Source organism: Sesamum indicum, linkage group LG7 (assembly GCF_026168435.1).
Source record: "Sesamum indicum cultivar Baizhima isolate 11 linkage group LG7, ASM2616843v1, whole genome shotgun sequence".
NCBI lineage: Eukaryota > Viridiplantae > Streptophyta > Magnoliopsida > Lamiales > Pedaliaceae > Sesamum > Sesamum indicum.
The window spans coordinates 3,298,304-3,316,418 of record NC_142663.1 but is presented as its reverse complement, the minus strand read 5'-3'; the positions used below and the strand labels follow the sequence as shown (position 1 = coordinate 3,316,418).

Here is an 18,115-nt window from a genome sequence, read left to right as displayed (position 1 = left end):
CAACCTAGCTTCATAATGCATTCTAAAGGAACAGGTACCTTATTTGGCGTTCATAAGTCGGAAGTTTAAAAGAGACCCAGAAAGAATCTGATAAACAAGACGGGTACATGTGTTACCCACATCATAAGTTTGTGTATACGGTAAAGCTGATCCTTGAAAGGTGCTTGGATGCTAATACACATTCACACTGGTAAACCTATAGGTATCAGTTTGGGTTGCTCTTGGAATGCTTTTCTCATACGTAGCCTTGGGAGCGTAATCTCTGTTGCTTCTGTACATGAAATACTTATAGGATACATGTTCTCAAATTGTTAATATGAATTCGGTCTAAAATTCTGGCAGACTGGTGATCTTGGGCTTCGCTTACTCTGGCACATTATCCATTTTTTTGTGAGCATTTGGTACTTTTTGTGGGATTGATGAACACACTTGAGAGCTTCCTTATCTCCAGTTGTTTGTTTAAGCGGTATAGAGATCTTGATATTAGTAAAGTTTAAGTACCTGGCAGTCGTTCTAGACAGTGAAGAAGCTCTTCAGACTCTGAATGTCCTTCAGCTCTTGCGATGGCTTGCAGCCATTGGATTGAGAAAATGTATGCCTATATGATAAAGAAGGTACAGGTGCAATAACAATGTAAAATGATCCTATCCCATTTCAAATCTTTGTTTGCTGGATCTCTCATAAGTAACTGCAATTTGCTATTCCTTTTATGTCGAAGGAGTGCTGAAGATATCCCAAGAAGCCCTCAAATTATGGCTGAAGAGTGAAAGAACATCAAATGTAAACTGTCAGTTCTATGTTTCAGCAGTTGTCTATTGAATCATCAACTGTGATATCCATATGCTGAAATCTGACGTTTTTACTGACTGAACATGAAACATTCAGGTCTTTCTCTTTAATTGACCTTTACAACAGGTTTACTAACATTTAGAATTTGTCATTTTCTGTGTATCCATGACGAACTTTCCCTGTCAGTTTGTGATATACTTGTTGAATCTCGCATGATGCAATGGTGCCTATTTTAACTACATATACTGGGACAGGTGACTAAAATTGTTAGACGACATCCATATGCATTTCCATGTCCAGAACTGCTATTATAAATGGGCCTCTAATCCAAACACGAGCCATCTTTGCACAGGAAACTATTGGCGACCCACTTCTTGAGCAGAAGAATATGAGTTTGGAAGTGATTTCCTTCTCAGACGGGAAACATGCAGTTGCAAAAGCAGCAAATGTTCTTTTAAAGAAGCACTATTTGAATGGCAATACTTAGAAGCCAAACCTGACAGAGTTAGACATGGCAGACGCTCTTGGCGAAATAGGTAAATTTTTTTTTTCTATATACCCCAATTCCATGTTTGTAATTTCATTCTTTCTTTAGCATTACATACTAAGAGTACTTCCTCTGGGTTTGCAGTCACATCCATATTTTTGGTGAACTCAGGGCATGGGGGAGCAGAACCTGATCTCATGTTAATTTATGGGCTGACAAGATGCCACCTGGGCTTTCCAGCTTGGAGAATTCGTTACACTGAGATGGCTCACTCAAATTTGCAACTGTTTTGTCAACATTATGAGGGGTAATCTATGATAGCAAGTGAATATTCTGAGATCAGGAACAACTTTTTAGACTTTGAGTTCCTTCATCTACAGCTGAACAGATTTGTGTAAAAGCCAGCGCAACTAACAATGACAATAACACCACAGCAACCAAAAACAATCAGTATTGTGCCTATATGTAGCTTACATATGTACTAATGCAGCCAAAGCAAATCCCTATCATGGGTTGCGTTTATCTGTATCTGTAGCTTACATATGTAGCTTACAACTAATTAAAGTTGTAAATATCTCAATCTTTTCTTTTCTAGAGCAGGTCGTAAGTATATTGGAGTACTGGACTTTCAACTATACTCTGATTGCAGGCGCATGGGACCACTGAAGTCTATGAAATTTGGTGCCCCCATAAAGCCATTCAGAGGTACACTATGGTGCATCAGAACTATGGTACATATATCTACTTCAATTATAAGCTTTGTCCGAAAGTGAATCCCCCACCCTTAGATTTTTGTGTTTAACCCACCACATATTAGAATTTAAACTTAATGAAAGGGCTAAGCAAATAAACAATGGAGCCTATTCACAAAGGGATAAAAGAAAGAGAGCCAATATTTTCTTACAAGCCACTAAGGGCTAAGCGGATAAATGGCGGAGCCTATTTACAGAGGGAGAAAGATATTGATACCATTCTTCTCTGCCATCCGATGCTGCGGATGAACTTTTTAAGATCAAAACGAGAGATTTTCATTTCTGAGTTGTCTATAAAAAGGAGGCATTGGCATCATGCAAGAAAAATGTTCAGTAATTATGTTCATCCAGTGAAGCAATTGTCCATGCCTATCGAGTAATTATGATGTCCGAAGATTTTGAGTTTCCTAGTGATCCTTCCAAGATGACAGTCATCCAATTTCGCTTATATCAGAGCTTTTGAGAATATATAGAATTCGTTAGTGACTTAAATCAAAATTTGACACAATATCTATCAAATATAATCAGTTATACCTTTTGTCAGGAAAGTGTAAAATTCTTATTACTGAACCAATGCAACTAGTTATGGCGATGCTTTCTTCTCCGAGCAGGATCATTCCTTGAACCTCCTTTAAAGTCCATAACAACCACCATCATAAAGAGATGTCCCAGCAAAAACTAAGTGCATTACGAACATGGAAAAGAAAGAGAAACCATAGAGAAGCTGGAGCACCCACCTAAACCAGGAATTCCATTCTTATACACCTTCAAGGAAAGATGATGAGCAACTCAGTATCCATTTCACCAAATATTCAAGACCAGAATACAAACATCATAGAAGAGAGCATATATAGTATGTCCAGTTTGTGTGTTAAACACGCACTATATGTTACAGCTGCTCAGTATTACCACTGGCAGCAGGGAAAAAGCAACTGTGAAGACTCCCACCTTTGAGTATAGAACTGCATTGACCTCTGGAGCTCAAATTAGGGTTCTTAGGTTCAAGTGTTTTTTTGTTTCTTTTCCTCACAAGTTTCGTTTCTTTAGAGCGGATGGATAGCCTGTTATCTACCTTCTTATCATTCTTTTGCCATCCATCCACTCATCAAAACCTAGTTCCTGTTTTTTCAATAGCCAATAACCTATACCAATACTCACCAAGGAGATCCAGTCCACCTTCTCTTCGGTTCAAAGTATCTCACATTTCATTTCCCTTTTAGTGTTGATACTTCTTACAAGTAAACTAGCGGATCTCGAATCCCCAATTTCAACACTGTTAGTTATGATCACCAGGACATCTATTTGGAATCAACACACAAAAACCCTGCACAAGTGTATAGTGCCAAATTCACAGCATCAGAGATACAATGGATCAAAGCCTTCAGACGCAATCCGCATTAAGTATAGCTCTGAAGTTTCATTCTGGCAATTTGAAGATTGATTCATGGAAAGATGTCTGATACATGTATCTTTCTTCTTCTTTCAGCTCTCAACTCTCAAGCATATGGTTTAAGACAGGCTTGTATAAATGACTTAAAATATTTAGATCCCTTTACTCACATTATATTGATACGTAATGGTTTCTCATCCCATTTCTTGAAGTCCGTCCTACAAGCCACAATCATTCCACGTAATGTAAAGGGCAGCCGACTCATTTTCTATTTGAATGCATTGCTAAATTTCGGCTGTATGACAACAGGGAATCTCTGGTTGGTGTACTAGACGTTCTTACTAGACTACACTAATCATGCTAAAAACTTGAAAAAGATAGTGCAAAGCAAATACAAGCGCTAATAACTTTTCCAGTTAATTCAGCCAGACATGCTTCCAAAATCCGTTTGATAATTACATTTTACACAAAAATAACTGCAACTTAGAGGTTTGTTTAATTCTACTCCTTTCACTTTGAGAGAGTTTGCAGCCACTATTTTCAATGCAGCATCTGAAGAAGGCATTTTTGGCTTATTGGGTTTAACTCCCAGCTTCTTCCGGCAACCTACAGCACCACAGTGACAGTCTTGATCTGCACCAAACTGCACAAACCTACTATGCTTGTCAGAGGGAATGCTAAAGATTTGTCCTGAGAGAACAAATGCACTTGATCAAAGAAGCTTCAGAAATTGGTAGTGCAAGCTCCTACTGATAGTCATAGGTCAGATGCTCGCCCTTTTTAATATCACGAGTTGCAAAAATGCCAATTCTTGTCTCTCCATCTATCATCCTGGTCAAAGAAGTTAAAGAGCCATCTTTTAAGATAGTTCAAACAAAAAAAATCCGACTGACCATTTCTGCATCTCAGTATTTGGACAGCAACTGTGATTCATGTATCTCGACTGATCCGGCTCGAAAACTCAGTTCCTTCCCAAGCTAGTTAGTAGCCTTGCGTGCGTACTCAATAATATTTCTGCAGACAAGAAACGAACATCACTTAGCCGGGATGTATCCCGGCGAAGGTGCTCCGACGCTCAAGTCAGTTCTCATATCAAAGTGATCTCCTTTTTTTCAGGATAGCATTCAATGTTTAAAAAAAGCCAACCAAAAAACTTCCCTTTCCCTTCAGATCCTTTTCCTTTTATCTCCCTGCTATCCCGCCATATTGGCAGTTTTAGGCACGTCTCCACATTCATTGTTCACAGCCCGTAGATGGTGCTAAGTGTCCTCATTTCTAGGCATTAAGTATACTCTAAATATGTAACCATCAAGGGATTGACTCTTGGTCAAAGACCTTCAAAGTATGTAGACCCTTTTACCCTCACCTGGAGGATATATTAGTCTTTTCCTGAATTACCATCACCATTACTCCCCCACTTTTCGAGTGACATCACCCTAGAAGTCGAAAAGTCTCGTCCGACTGTTGAGCTGATGATCTCGGAGTGTTTTCGGGCTTACACGTGTCGCTCATCGGCCCCTTCAGCAATTTATACCTTTTTTACAATACAGATGTCGCTTGTTGGTTGGACAATGGTCGAATTTGAAACCGCCTTCCTCGCAATATATATACAAATTCATTTCAAATTGCTCCTTCCTTCTCCTATACTCCCAAACGTTGCTGTTCTGAAGAATTTCATCTCCAGTTGCTTTCTTCCAGTGCGTTCTTCGTCGACTTTTCTCGTCAGCTTTCGATCTCCATCTCCATTGACAGGTACTATGTCTTCTGCTAACACTTCTGACATAGGATCTAATTCTGCTGCTGTCTCTTCCTCTACTCCATCCAATATACTCCTTAGAGATTTAGTGCCTTCTAGACGTAGATCTCGCCCCCCTACTCCTCTGATTAGGTCTAATTCTAACGAAGCTCCTGCACCCGAGTACTCCCCTTCTACATTGCAGCGAAACCCCTGGATGGAGATATCTAGTACTGTGAGGTTACAGGTCCAGAATATAAGGGAAAATTTTTTTATCCCTTCCAACTATGAAATAATTATCCCCCGCCCTACTGACCGTATGCACCAGCCTGCTCCTGGCTTTTGTTCTTTTTCCTTACAACATTTTGAAGCTGGGTTGCGTTTTCCTTTAGCTCCTTGTTGAGCCCATATTTTACGTCGTCTGAATATATGCCCTATGCAACTGTCCCCCAATTCGATTCGGCATATTATCCTTTTCGTCATCGTTATGCGAGTACATAGGTTTGAGCCAAGTTTTGAAAATTTTTGGTCACTGTACTCCTTTACGACTTCCGCATGGTCTGGGGATGCCGGTTTTTTCTACCTAACCTCTCGCAAAGAGTGTAGGTTCCTTGATCCCCTTGCTTCCAATGTTGGCCCTTGGAAAACTAAATTCATTTTTGTCAAAACTCCTATCGGTCACGAGTGGCCCTTTTCCCTTGATTGGAAGGTAGATAAACCGACCCCTGTGATCGAAGGTGAGGGCTTAGATGGGGATCAAATAAGCAGCATCACCACCTATCGGTATAATCCGAAGAAGCTTTTAGTAGAAGAAATCCTCTGGCTTGCTCACTTAACACCTGCTCCCCTCCAGGTGGAGGGTTCCTTAGGTGATATAATTTTCCAGATTTTATTCTGTCTGGTATACCAATATTTTTATCTCTAACCGATCCCTTTTTCTATTAGCGGTGAGTATGGTGAGTCAAGCTCGCCTTAATCGTCGACTTCGAGCCCAATTCGAAGCTCGTGCTCGTGCTCGAAGTACTGCACCAGAGACCTCTTCTCATCCTACCCCTGTGGGTTCTTCGACCCCCGACGCAGATGTTCCGCCCGCCCCGGGGCCCACCCCCATCGAAGTTGGTAGCGAAGAGACACAATCAAGAGGTTTTCGTCAGCCTGCCTCCATAATTCCTTCTATCAGTGTAAGGTCGCAAGATCACCTCTTGCCTGTCGAGGACCTTGCTGAAACCTCGAGAAAATGGAAATCTCGTGGTAAGTCTCCCCTTCGTCCCAACTCAATCAGATCACGGTCTCAGTCTGGCGAAGGGGGATTACCCTCTGAAGAGATTAGGCTAGAGGAAGAAAGGGATATGACCATGTTGCGGAGTATCACAGAGTGTTGGAGGACTGCCCGGTTAGACCTGCGAGGTCCAGATCATCCCCGAGCTCAATTGGAAGGTGAAAAATGGGTTCCGGATTGGCAGATCTCTCCTTGAAGTTCTGTTTTTAAAACCGGTCCGGTCAAGATTCCTGGGAATTGTATGATGCGAGCTGCCTCCCCATCGACCAAGCTGCTCTTTTACATACCCCCTTCACCAGAATGGAAGAGCACTGTGCCCATTCCCTAGTTCAGGTATCTTTCTTTCTGGCTCCCTTCTCTTTCCTCTACCGTTTCTTTGACTCTCGTGCTTTATTGCTAGACGGCGAACTTTATTCGGGGCTTAACTCTGAAATGTGCTGGTTTTCGTCAAAACCATCTCCGAGCTGACCGCGCTAATCGAGAATTGAGAGCTCAAATTTCAACCTTCCAATCCAAAGAAGAAGAATGGCTGCGGTCGAGGTCGTTGATGGAAGCCCGCATTAAAGAGCTAGAGACTCAAATGGCTTCCGAAGCAGAGAAAGCAACTGCCATCGGGGAAAAGAGAGGTTTTGAAGCTGGCCATGCGGCGGGAAAGATTGCGGGAGCCATTGAAGGTCGTGAGTCCTTCCTCAAATCCGAAGAATTCACGCAACAAATTCGTGAGGCTCGCCTTAGCGGTGTCCGGGATTTTCTGAAAACATCTACCTTTGACACTGCCGTGGAAATTAAAGCAGCCGACTATTTGATGCAAGGATTTGATCGATGTAAATCTCAAGCGACTTTTCTCCATGGCTTTGCTCCGGGGTTTGATATTTCTCGCCTCAATCCTTGCCTCGATGCCAACCTTCAACCTCTACCCGATGAAGATGACTCCCCCATTACTGAGGACGATGAATTTTCTGTTCTGTTAAACGAGATAGAAAATATGCAATTCAACCTTGGGAATCTTCTGTTATTTTATATAACATCCCTTCATTTGATCGTGATAATTTGATCTTTCACAGATTCAATCTACCTTTTTACTTTGTTTTACTCGTATAGATCATAGAAGAACTATTTCTTGAATTTCACAAACAAAGAAAAGAACTTCATTTAGCCTTTCCCAGGCCATATCCTAACCTTTCACAGGTTACAAGATATATCGGTCTTTTACAGAGTATATGTTCATAATCTTTCACAGATTATTCTAACTCAGAGCTAACATCCTTAAGTTAAATAGCCTTTCTCAGGCATCCATTTCAGGATATTCTAAACATAGAATCTTTTAAGATTCTGTATGTTCCACGGTCGAGGTACTTCATTACCTTGAACATCTTGCAACTTGTATGTTCCTTTCCCGATGATCTCAACAACTTTGAAAGGCCCTTCCCAGTTGGGATCGAGCTTCCCTACATGCTTCGAAACCTCCACCTTTCTTAATACCAGGTCCCCAACCTGCAACGATCTGGGTTTTAAGTTTTTATTGTGACCCCTCAGCATCAGACTTTTATGGTGCAACATCCTTACTCGTGCTGCATCTCTTTTCTCTTCCAGTATGTCCAGGTCGAATGCTCGTTGTCCTCCATTCCTCTCTGGGTCGAAGCTTATAATCCTTTGCGATTCTTCTCCTATTTCTGTAGGAATTACAGCTTCAGAACCATAAACTAAAGAAAAGGGAGTTTCACCTGTTGAAGTTCGAGGAGTCGTTCTATAAGCCCATAGCACTCCTGGGAGTTCATCACTCCATTCTGTCTTCGAACTCAACCTGGCTTTCAAGTGCTGCAATATAGTTCTGTTCGTGACCTCCGTTTGACCATTAGATTGGGGATGTCCTACTGCCGTAAAATTTTGCTGTATCTTCAGCTCTTGCAACCACGTAGTTATCTTTCTTCCTTGGAATTGTGTCCCATTATCAGATATCAACACCCTAGGTATTCCAAACCTGCAGACTATGTTTTTCCATATAAAATTTATTGTTTCTCTTTCCGTGATTTTTGAGACAGCTTCTGCCTCCACCCATTTAGAAAAATATTCCACCGCTACTATGACAAACTTCTTTTGAGCTCGAGCTGGAGGGAAAGGTCCCATTATGTCTATACCCCACTGGTCGAATGGACATGTAATTGAAACAGGGGTCATTGGCACCGCATGTGTGTGAATCTGTGAGGCAAATTTCTGGCATTTCTCACACCTTCGTACAAACTCCTTGCAATCCTTCATCAATGTAGGCCAAAAATACCCCTGTCGGGTTACCTTCTAAGCTAAGGATCTAGCCCCCGAATGATATCCACAGCTTCCTTCATGAATTTCTTGTAGAACATACCTGGCTTGTGAGTCATCTAAGCATTTGAGGAGAGGTCCTTCTACTGTTCTTTTATACAATTGTGCCCCTACTAACGCAAACCTTGGAGCTTTAAACTTGATGCGTCTAGCATGCCCAGCATCAGCAGGTAAAATCCCCTCTCTCAGGTATGTTGCAATATCTTCTATCCACAGACACCTTGAAGTTACCACATTGGTTTCTATCCCTTCTGAGATCGCTGATCGTTCCTTTACCATCACTGTGATTTTTCTGTCCTTTATTCCTACTAACGTAGCCCCTAACTTTGATAAGGCATCGGCTCTTTCATTCTCACTCCTTGGAATTTGTTGGACAGCGCATTTGGAGAATTTCTGCATCCATTCCTTTGCTCTCTTCAAATACTCTATCATGGATTTCTCTTTGGTTTCATATATTCCCTCGATCTGCATAGCGACTAGCTGCGAATCTGTGTAAACCTCAAGGATCTGCGCTCCAGCTTCCAATGTTAGCTCCAGACCCAAGAGTAAGGCTTCGTACTCGGCTTCATTATTTGTAACAGGAAAAGATAGTCGAACAGCAACCTCAATCTCCATACCTCCTGGTCCCTCGATCAGTATCCCTGCTCCTCCATTGTTTGCATTGGAGGATCCATCCACGTGTAACATCCATATTTCTAAATCCTTTTGAGCACTGGATATCTCTACCATGAAGTCAGCCAAAATCTGAGCTTTCTCTGCTGTTCGACTCTGATAGGTGATGTCGAACTCCCCCAATTCAACTGCCCACTTTATCATTCTACCTGAAGCCTCTGGCCGGGTAAGAATGTTTCTGAGGGGATGATTCGTCCTTACCACTATTCGGTGCGATTGAAAATATGGCCTTAGCTTCCTAGCTGTCACCACCACAGCCAACGCCAGTTTTTCGATCTCAGCATATCTGGTTTCCGCTCCTTGCAACATCTTACTCACATAGTACACCGGGTTCTGAATTTTTCCTTTTTCTTTTATCAATACCGAACTAACAGCATCATCAGAAATAGCTAGATAAAGATATAATATATCCCCTTCTCTGGGATTTGCCAAAAGAGGCGGCGATCTCAAATAAGTTTTTAACTCCTGAAAAGCTTGCTCGCATTCCTCGGTCCAATCAAATCCTTTCACTTTTCTCAATATTTTAAAGAAATGTAAATTGCGATCTGCAGATCTAGAAATAAAGCGATTAAGAGAGGCAATTCTACCTGTTAACTTCTGAACCTCTTTGATGGATGTGGGTGACTTCAGATTCAATATGGCCTCTATTTTCTCTGGGTTTGCTTCTATTCCTCTTTCGCTGACCATATAGCCTAAAAATTTGCCTCCAGCGACACCGAATGTACATTTGCTGGGATTGAGTTTCATCCCATGTTCTCTCATGATCGCAAAAGCTATCTTCAAATGCTCCAAATGTTCATCTGGTTGCTGACTTTTAACCAGCATGTCGTCCACATACACCTCCATGGTTTTCCCGATTTGCTGAGCAAACATCTTGTTCACCAACCTTTGATACGTTGCCCCTCCATTTTTCAATCCAAAAGGCATAACATTGTAACAAAAAATACCACGGTCAGTTACAAAGGAGGTCTTTATTCGATCTTCCGGTGCCATATAAATTTGATGATACCCCTGATACGCGTCCATCATGGAAAATGTCTTATATCCAGCCGTTGAGTCGACTAGGACATCGATCCTCGGTAATGGGTACGGGTCTTTTGGGCATGCCTTATTGAGATCCGTAAAATCTGTACACATTCTCCATTTACCACCCGGCTTCGGTACCACCACCACATTAGCTAACCAATCCGTGTACTGAACCTCGGATACATAACCTGCTCTAAGCAATTTATTTACCTCTCCCTCAATGATTGCATTTTTCTCTCCTCCGAAGGTTCGCTTCTTCTGTTGGACAGGTCGCATGGAAGGATCCACATTTAGCCTGTGTACTATCACCTCCGGGTTTATACCCCGAAAATCTGACGGATCCCATGCGAACATATCAACATTACTTCTTAAGAAGGTAATCATGATCCCCTCGAACTGCCCCAAGTTAGTCCCTATCTTGGTGGTCTTTGTCGGATCTCCTTGTATCAACTCCACCTCTTTATGGCCAACGGGTTCTAACCTCCCAGCTTTCAATGTCTGCCACTCTTCTTTCTTTACGCCATGAAGTTTCCTCTTTTCGTTTTTCTCACTCTTTCCCAGAGATAAGTTATAACACCTTTTAGCTTCAATCTGGTCGCACACGACCTCCCCTACTCCGGATGGAGTAAGGAACTTCATTTTGAGGTGATATGTTGATACTACTGCCCTGAAAGAATTAAGCCCGGGTCTCCCCAGGATAACATTATAAGCAAAAGGCATATCAACAACTAAAAATTTTACCATCAACGTTTTACGCTTCGGCTCTTCTCCCAAAGATGCAGGTAAATCCACTGTCCCGAGTGATGCGACCTTGCCTCCTCCGAACCCAACCAATGGAGTATTCGCTGGTTCCAGCCTTATATTATCAAGCCCCATCTTATTCAATACTTCTTTGAAAATTATATCTGCCGAACTCCCGTTATCTACCAAAACCTTATGGACTGTGAAATTTGCTATGTCCATTCGTATCACCATTGGATCATTATCTGTCACGATCCTGGTACCTGCATCTTGATCTCCAAACACAATCTCGGGGTTGCTCGTCATATTCACCCCTTGCTTACGTCGCTCCCACCTAGTCTCTCTCTCAAATCTCCTTCTAGCTCTTCTCGACCATCCCTCTGATCCTCCTGCAATAGTATGGATGATGCCTTTCACAGGCGCGTTCTCTGCCACCGTCTGGTTCCCTCGTTCAGCTGCCCAATTTGGCCTGCGATCCTTGCTTCTCGACCTGCCTCTTCGATCCCGTCTCCTTTCTTCAAAATTATGGGGGTTCTGTCTCCTGAAATACCCTTGTCGCACCAATCGCTCTATCTCATCTTTCAATTGGTAGCACTCCTCTGTATCATGCCCTCTTTCTCGATGGAACCGACAGTACTTGTTCGAATATCTTTTAGCTGGAGTAATCCTTGTGTGCTTCGGCCATATCAACACATTATCTTTTTCCACCAACATGAGAGCTTTAGCCCTGATCATATTTAAAGGGGTATACTTACTGTATTTCGGCTGGTAAGGTGGTTCCCTTTCTTTCTCCTCTTTAGATCGCATATCACGATCTCTGATGAATCTTCCATCTCTCGCTCGTTCTGATGTAACTCTCCACTCCTCATCCTTCATTGCGTTCATCTCCTCTTCATCAATGTATTTTTGCGCCATCACCATCAACTGCTCTGTATCTATTGGCGGATCCCGTGCTAAGGCCGATGCAAAAACTCCTTTCTTCAACCCATGGATAAGGATACTAGTCATCATGTCTATCCTAAGATCCTGCACCTCCAAAGTTTCGTTATTAAAACGTCCCATAAAATTTTTCAAACTTTCATTCTCCCCTTGTCGGATGGTAAATAAATGCGTGGCCGATCTCTTTTGCTTTCTTTTGCTTGCAAAATGGAACGCGAATTTCTGCACCAATTGCTCGTATGACTCTATGCTGCCAGGTGGCAAATTCGTAAACCATTCTTGAGCCTTCCCTGTCAATGTAGTGACAAATAACTTAGCAACTATGGAACTTGCCTGCCCGTATAAATTCATTACCATGTCGAAAGCGGCTATATGTTCTTGTGGATCCCGTGTTCCATCGTATCTTGGGAGGTCTGGCATCCTAAAACTTGGATTTACTGTTTCGATAAGTATTCGATTGGCGAAAGGTGAGTTCCGATTATGTGCTACTATCTCCCCTCTCTTTTTAAGTTCATCAATTTGCTTTCCCAGCAAAGCTATCTGTTTACTGACGTTATCTACCTCTGCTCGAAATATTGCTGGTCCCCTTGGACGACTCGGAGCTCTGCTACTTGACCCGACCTCAGAGGGAGGATGACCTTTCTTATTCGCCCCTTGTTTACTCATTCCGTCGAGATCGCGTCCGTCATCCCTTTCCTGGAATAACCTTTTTCCCGCTACTTCTTTTTCAAGCGGAGTAGCTATTCTCCTTTCATACGCTACAAGGGCATTTCTTCCTGCCTCTTCCATCATCTGCTGCAATTCTCGCCGCGTTAAATGTACCGTTAATTCCCGATCATTCACTGGAATTTCCATGTCTCGTCGTGACAAATGCACAATTGGTTCTCGATCCTCCGCCGGAGTCTCCATTTCCGGTATATGCTCCTTGGAACGTCTTTTCGTCAATTAACGTTTCCCACAGACGGCGCCAAAATGATCCGGCTCGAAAACTCAGTTCCTTCCCAAGCTAGTTAGTAGCCTTGCGTGCGTACTCAATAATATTTCTGCAGACAAGAAACGAACATCACTTAGCCGGGATGTATCCCGGCGAAGGTGCTCTGACGCTCAAGTCAGTTCTCATATCAAAGTGATCTCCTTTTTTTCAGGATAGCATTCAATGTTAAAAAAAAGCCAACCAAAAAACTTCCCTTTCCCTTCAGATCCTTTTCCTTTTATCTCCCTGCTATCCCGCCATATTGGCAGTTTTAGGCACGTCTCCACATTCATTGTTCACAGCCCGTAGATGGTGCTAAGTGTCCTCATTTCTAGGCATTAAGTATACTCTAAATATGTAACCATCAAGGGATTGACTCTTGGTCAAAGACCTTCAAAGTATGTAGACCCTTTTACCCTCACCTGGTGGATATATTAGTCTTTTCCAGAATTACCATCATCATCGACTTATTTCCCTTATAAGTGGCATCTATCACCATGTTTCGATTGATTTCACATAGGTAAAAGTTAGTTTCCCCATGGTGCTTCATTTTCCAAAGTCTTTCCTCACATGTTTTATCATCTATAACTGGAAGGTAAACAACACATTTCACTTTCAGCTTATAGCATCTCTTTATAAAAGAAACATACAGAAGTAAAGAATTTATACCCTCTCCCACATATTATATAACAAACTCTCCTTGTTTGATGTCTTCTTCTGCAACGACGCCAATTCCACATTTCTCAGTCTGAAACAAATACTTTGACTTGCTCAAATGAGACTAATATATATCAGGTTAAACAGAGCAACACAGAATAAGGCCCATGACTTCAATTGATTTTTCATCCATTTTGATAAATTCAGATTCCATTTGAAAATGTGTGACTACTGTAGAATCACATCAACCAACCAATAAAGACAATTGTGCCGGAGACTGAAATAATGGCATAATGCCTGCCTTCTTTAACATGAAGATAAGCTAATATAGCTTGCAGATACAATTCATTATGCCAGCACCGTGTAGGGAGCACTGTTCTTGCGTTGCAATATATAATAGCAGAAGAAAACATGTCAACATATAGTTCTAACTTCTAAGACATGAAACTAAGAAGATGAAATGCCAAGGAAACGTTCAGATAGAATGAGTTGATCTACAAACTTATGTGAAAATAGGACATGAATATCTTTGGCATTGTCAAGGAAGAGTTGTATTCATGGAAGCCTATCAAACACGTAATATAGAATCAGTGCAAAGTAAATTGTGTATACAACATTATTAATGCATCCAAAATCAATGCAATCGGGCATAGAAACTCAAAAGAAGCAACCAGCCTAAATCTATGCTGAACCATAAAAAGATCTTGCATCGGTATACATGCTAGGAAAAGCACATTGTTTTTCTGCAGGTGCCATTACCCAATCGTGGGGGGTGGATGATAAGTGAAGTATTATAGCAAAGAACTCAAAAAGGAGGATCAGGGGCTGCATTGCCCAGGGTAGTACTCTGATGCCAGGAATCTCATGAAGGCATACTAAGCTCGAAAGGACGTCAAAACATTTTATGCAGAATGATCACAGCTCACATCCAGGGTCTATTTGAACACTGAAATGTTTCGGTTGAACAAAAAAAGGCTGCTGAAGAAGAAAACATAAAAAAGCTAATGAAGTAGGATTCTTAAGTTATTTTTAATGTTCCTTTACCATATAGATAACGAAGAAGAACCGTTACCTGCTCAATTTTCATCTTTTTCATGAGCCTTTGATGAAATGGCTTATTGAGACGTGAGGTCCCACAGTTACAGCCCGAAGAGCAGCTAGATCTTAGCATGCTGTGAAAGGAAACAAAGCTACAAATTAAGCAAAACCTCCTCGATCCAACTTGAGGGTTCAAAAAACTTAAGGCATCAACAAATATATAGATGAAGACACTTGGGGTGTGGGTATGAAAAAGAAACTTGGTATTTTGATTTTGTCTTTCCCGAATCCAAGAGCCACATGTTACGAAAGAGGACCAAAGTTATGCAGTATTACAAATTTCCCCCCTAAAATATGTTTATTTGTGAATTCTATCCTGCATACAACATTGGTCTGACCTTGGTGTCCAAATACACCTTAACAGTAAAAAGAACCAACTGTCATGATTTTCTTATAAATGATAGTAGAAGTGAATGAGTACCTTACAGCTATTAATGGCAGTAGTAGAACATTTTCATTTATCATATTAGCTGAACATCAAGAAATTCAAAAGTATCCGGGTTATCAAATTCAAGGACCCTGGGTAACCAGCCTAATTACTGAGCATGGACCATAATGCATAAGTAAATAAGAAAAGCACAAATTGCATAAAAAAAGAGTGATGTGTAACAGTAGCAACACAGAATGCAGAAACCAAAGGATGGATAAAAAATACCAGAACTATATTAAGATGACAGAATGTAAGTTGGTAAAGATCATCAGCTGGCAGACAAATATATCAACCCTTCTGAATGCATGAGATCCTTTCTCGTGCTTCCTAACTTGTATGGAAAAAATAATATCTGCTCAATACACCAACATAGTCACTTGAAAAATTGATAGTTCAAAAAATCGTTGCATATTAACCATAATGGAAGACTTCTCCTTCACATTAAAGGCGCAGATCCAGAATAACAACTGCATGTATATACATGGACAAGTGTCCTAGAGGTTAAGAAAATGTCATATTCTTGGGATCAATTTAAACACCTAAATTTTCATCACGGCACACTGTACATTTGGCAGTCTCAAGTTGCAAGAGGAACTAAATTCTAGTAGTGCGGACCTGCAGAGACAATCTTTGCCACAAACACCAGAAGATCCAGCGGTTGAGCTGCATGAACAAAAGATACCATCGTCCTCCAAACGCCTTTTCATCTTCTTTGTCAGGTATACATCTTAATGAGAGTTAAGATGAACCAAAAATGATACCCGCAAGAGAAGAGACGACTCATAGGAAAAAATAGAAATAATCATAACAAATCTAAATGCAAAAATAACAATTTTGAGATGATCGCTCAAACTGGAAAAAGCATTCAAAATACCAAGCAACAATACCGAACAGGAATAACAAGCAAGGTCAAAACTAATGCATATGGATACTGCACCTGATAAAGGAGTAGGATGTAGGTCTCGATTCTGGAAGTTCAAAATCAACTGGACTCCCAATCTCCTTCACCAATTTGTTGAATACTTGCCTAATCCCAATGCATTCAGCATTCTGGTTAAAGACGTTAAAGAAAGTTATATAAATAAGAATGCATAGACAGTCAGAGATCATGAGTGTGTGAGAAAAGACTAGGGTGAGAGGAAGGGGGAGCTTGAGCTTCTAAATATAATGTACAAAAGTATGAATATGATATTGCATTATACCTAGACAGTTCAAAGAGAAACAAGGGACAAAAAGCTGGTGGAAGTAGAAAGTCAACCCCAACCCCCTCAAAACATATGAAACATCAAATGCAATTACGATGAATTAAAATGAAATATATAACTCAAGTACAGAGAGAAACTTTTCCATATTGGATGAACATTATCAATTATGCTACACATATTTACACAACCATTCACTACTGATATGGATCAAAGGTGCGTAAGTGATGAAATGCTTGCCTGTCACAGTCATATCATAATTTAGAGGAGACTGACCAAAAACCTCCACGTTATACACCTCAAAAATCACAACATTCAAGTATCAAAGAAACACTACATGCATAGCCCTAAGGAGGTAGATTTCAAACAAGCAGTTAATCTTCAATGCACTAGCAATCACCTCCAGTTAAAATACCCGTTTCATACATGAAAAACAATACTTGACGTCAAGCAACCTTGACCCCTATTTTCTGTCATTTAACAATGTAACATTTGAAACTACTTTCTGTTCTCAAAATATAAATAGCGGGTACTGCTTTAACATCCTGCATTCGGCGGAGACAACAGAAACAGAGTTAACAAAATGAAAGCAAGAAATGGATTTCCCGTCTTTCCATCAAACAACTTAATAAAAGAATGTAAAATACCAATGCTATATCCAGTCAAAGAGCCCTGACTTCAACCTAATATATACATTCCACTCTATCACCATGACTAACCAACAATATGAGATGTTAATGTTGCAAGAAAAACCACTCATATTCGTCCTAATGCAGGTTAATGTTAAACAAAAACGTACACCTTATTCATAAATTACTCTTTCTAGGAAACCCTTAGTGCCTTCAGTTTCTAACATGACGAGAAGAAATTTGAAGCACAAACAAAACAAACTTGCAAATGATGAGGGCAGAAATGAAGATCAAAACAAAGGTAGCAAACGAAGAAATACGAAATGTAAGAGCTAATCTTCAAATGAACCTTCTTCATGGCAGGCATGGCCCTGACACAACTACTCACTATTGAAAGGGAATTATTTCTGCAAAAGCAACATAAGAAGTTAATGATAAAGGGAAATTAAAGAGGCAATAAATCAACATGGCATGTCAAGAGGTAATAAATACCAACATGGCTTATCAAGATTTTGCCCCATGCATCTTTTTATTACAATAAACAACCGAAATTTGCTTGTTACAAAATATGACAACAATACAACACACAAACCAGAATTACTGATTTTCAGTACATGAAGCTGAAAATAGAAACTGAGGAGAAGATGATTCAGATTTCATTCTTTTTCCCTGCTAGAAATGAAACAAAAAAGATGTCAGGAATATTATGATACAACGTACCAGTAAACGCAAAGAACAAAGTTCATTCCCTCATACCTCTCTCTCAAACATCAAGAAGAAATACAAGTTTTTTTTTTTCATTGGAACCACATGAGGGTGGGGGGAGTTTTTTGGAGTCCCCGATCCTTTTTTATTAAAATAAAAGGTGAGCAAATTTACAACGGGGAGTGCTGACTCCCTATCATTTCTAAAAAAGTTGTAAAATCAGGAATACTACTCCCTTACAAATATTCGCCCAAAGCATAAACGAGGAGTACTACTCCCTTACAATAAATCA

General features: G+C 40.7%; 2 pseudogenes across 2 annotated transcripts; one reads left to right on the top strand and one right to left on the bottom strand.

Annotated features, from left to right (window-relative positions):
* Positions 1-315: 315 nt before the first annotated feature.
* LOC105162207 (uncharacterized) lies at positions 316-1,870 on the top strand (annotated as a pseudogene). The gene is made up of 4 exons (XR_016066315.1): positions 316-614; positions 719-780; positions 1,142-1,325; positions 1,448-1,870. The product of XR_016066315.1 is annotated as an uncharacterized LOC105162207 (transcript).
* A 682-nt stretch (positions 1,871-2,552) lies between these two features.
* On the bottom strand, positions 2,553-17,866 carry LOC148787471 (histone-lysine N-methyltransferase ASHH3-like; annotated as a pseudogene). The gene is made up of 11 exons (XR_016066314.1): positions 17,733-17,866; positions 17,468-17,525; positions 16,220-16,337; positions 15,903-16,014; positions 14,832-14,931; positions 13,772-13,850; positions 13,557-13,690; positions 4,312-4,361; positions 4,169-4,249; positions 3,878-4,071; positions 2,553-2,654 (listed from the first exon to the last, which is right to left on the bottom strand). The product of XR_016066314.1 is annotated as a histone-lysine N-methyltransferase ASHH3-like (transcript).
* Between the last annotated feature and the right edge of the window lie 249 nt (positions 17,867-18,115).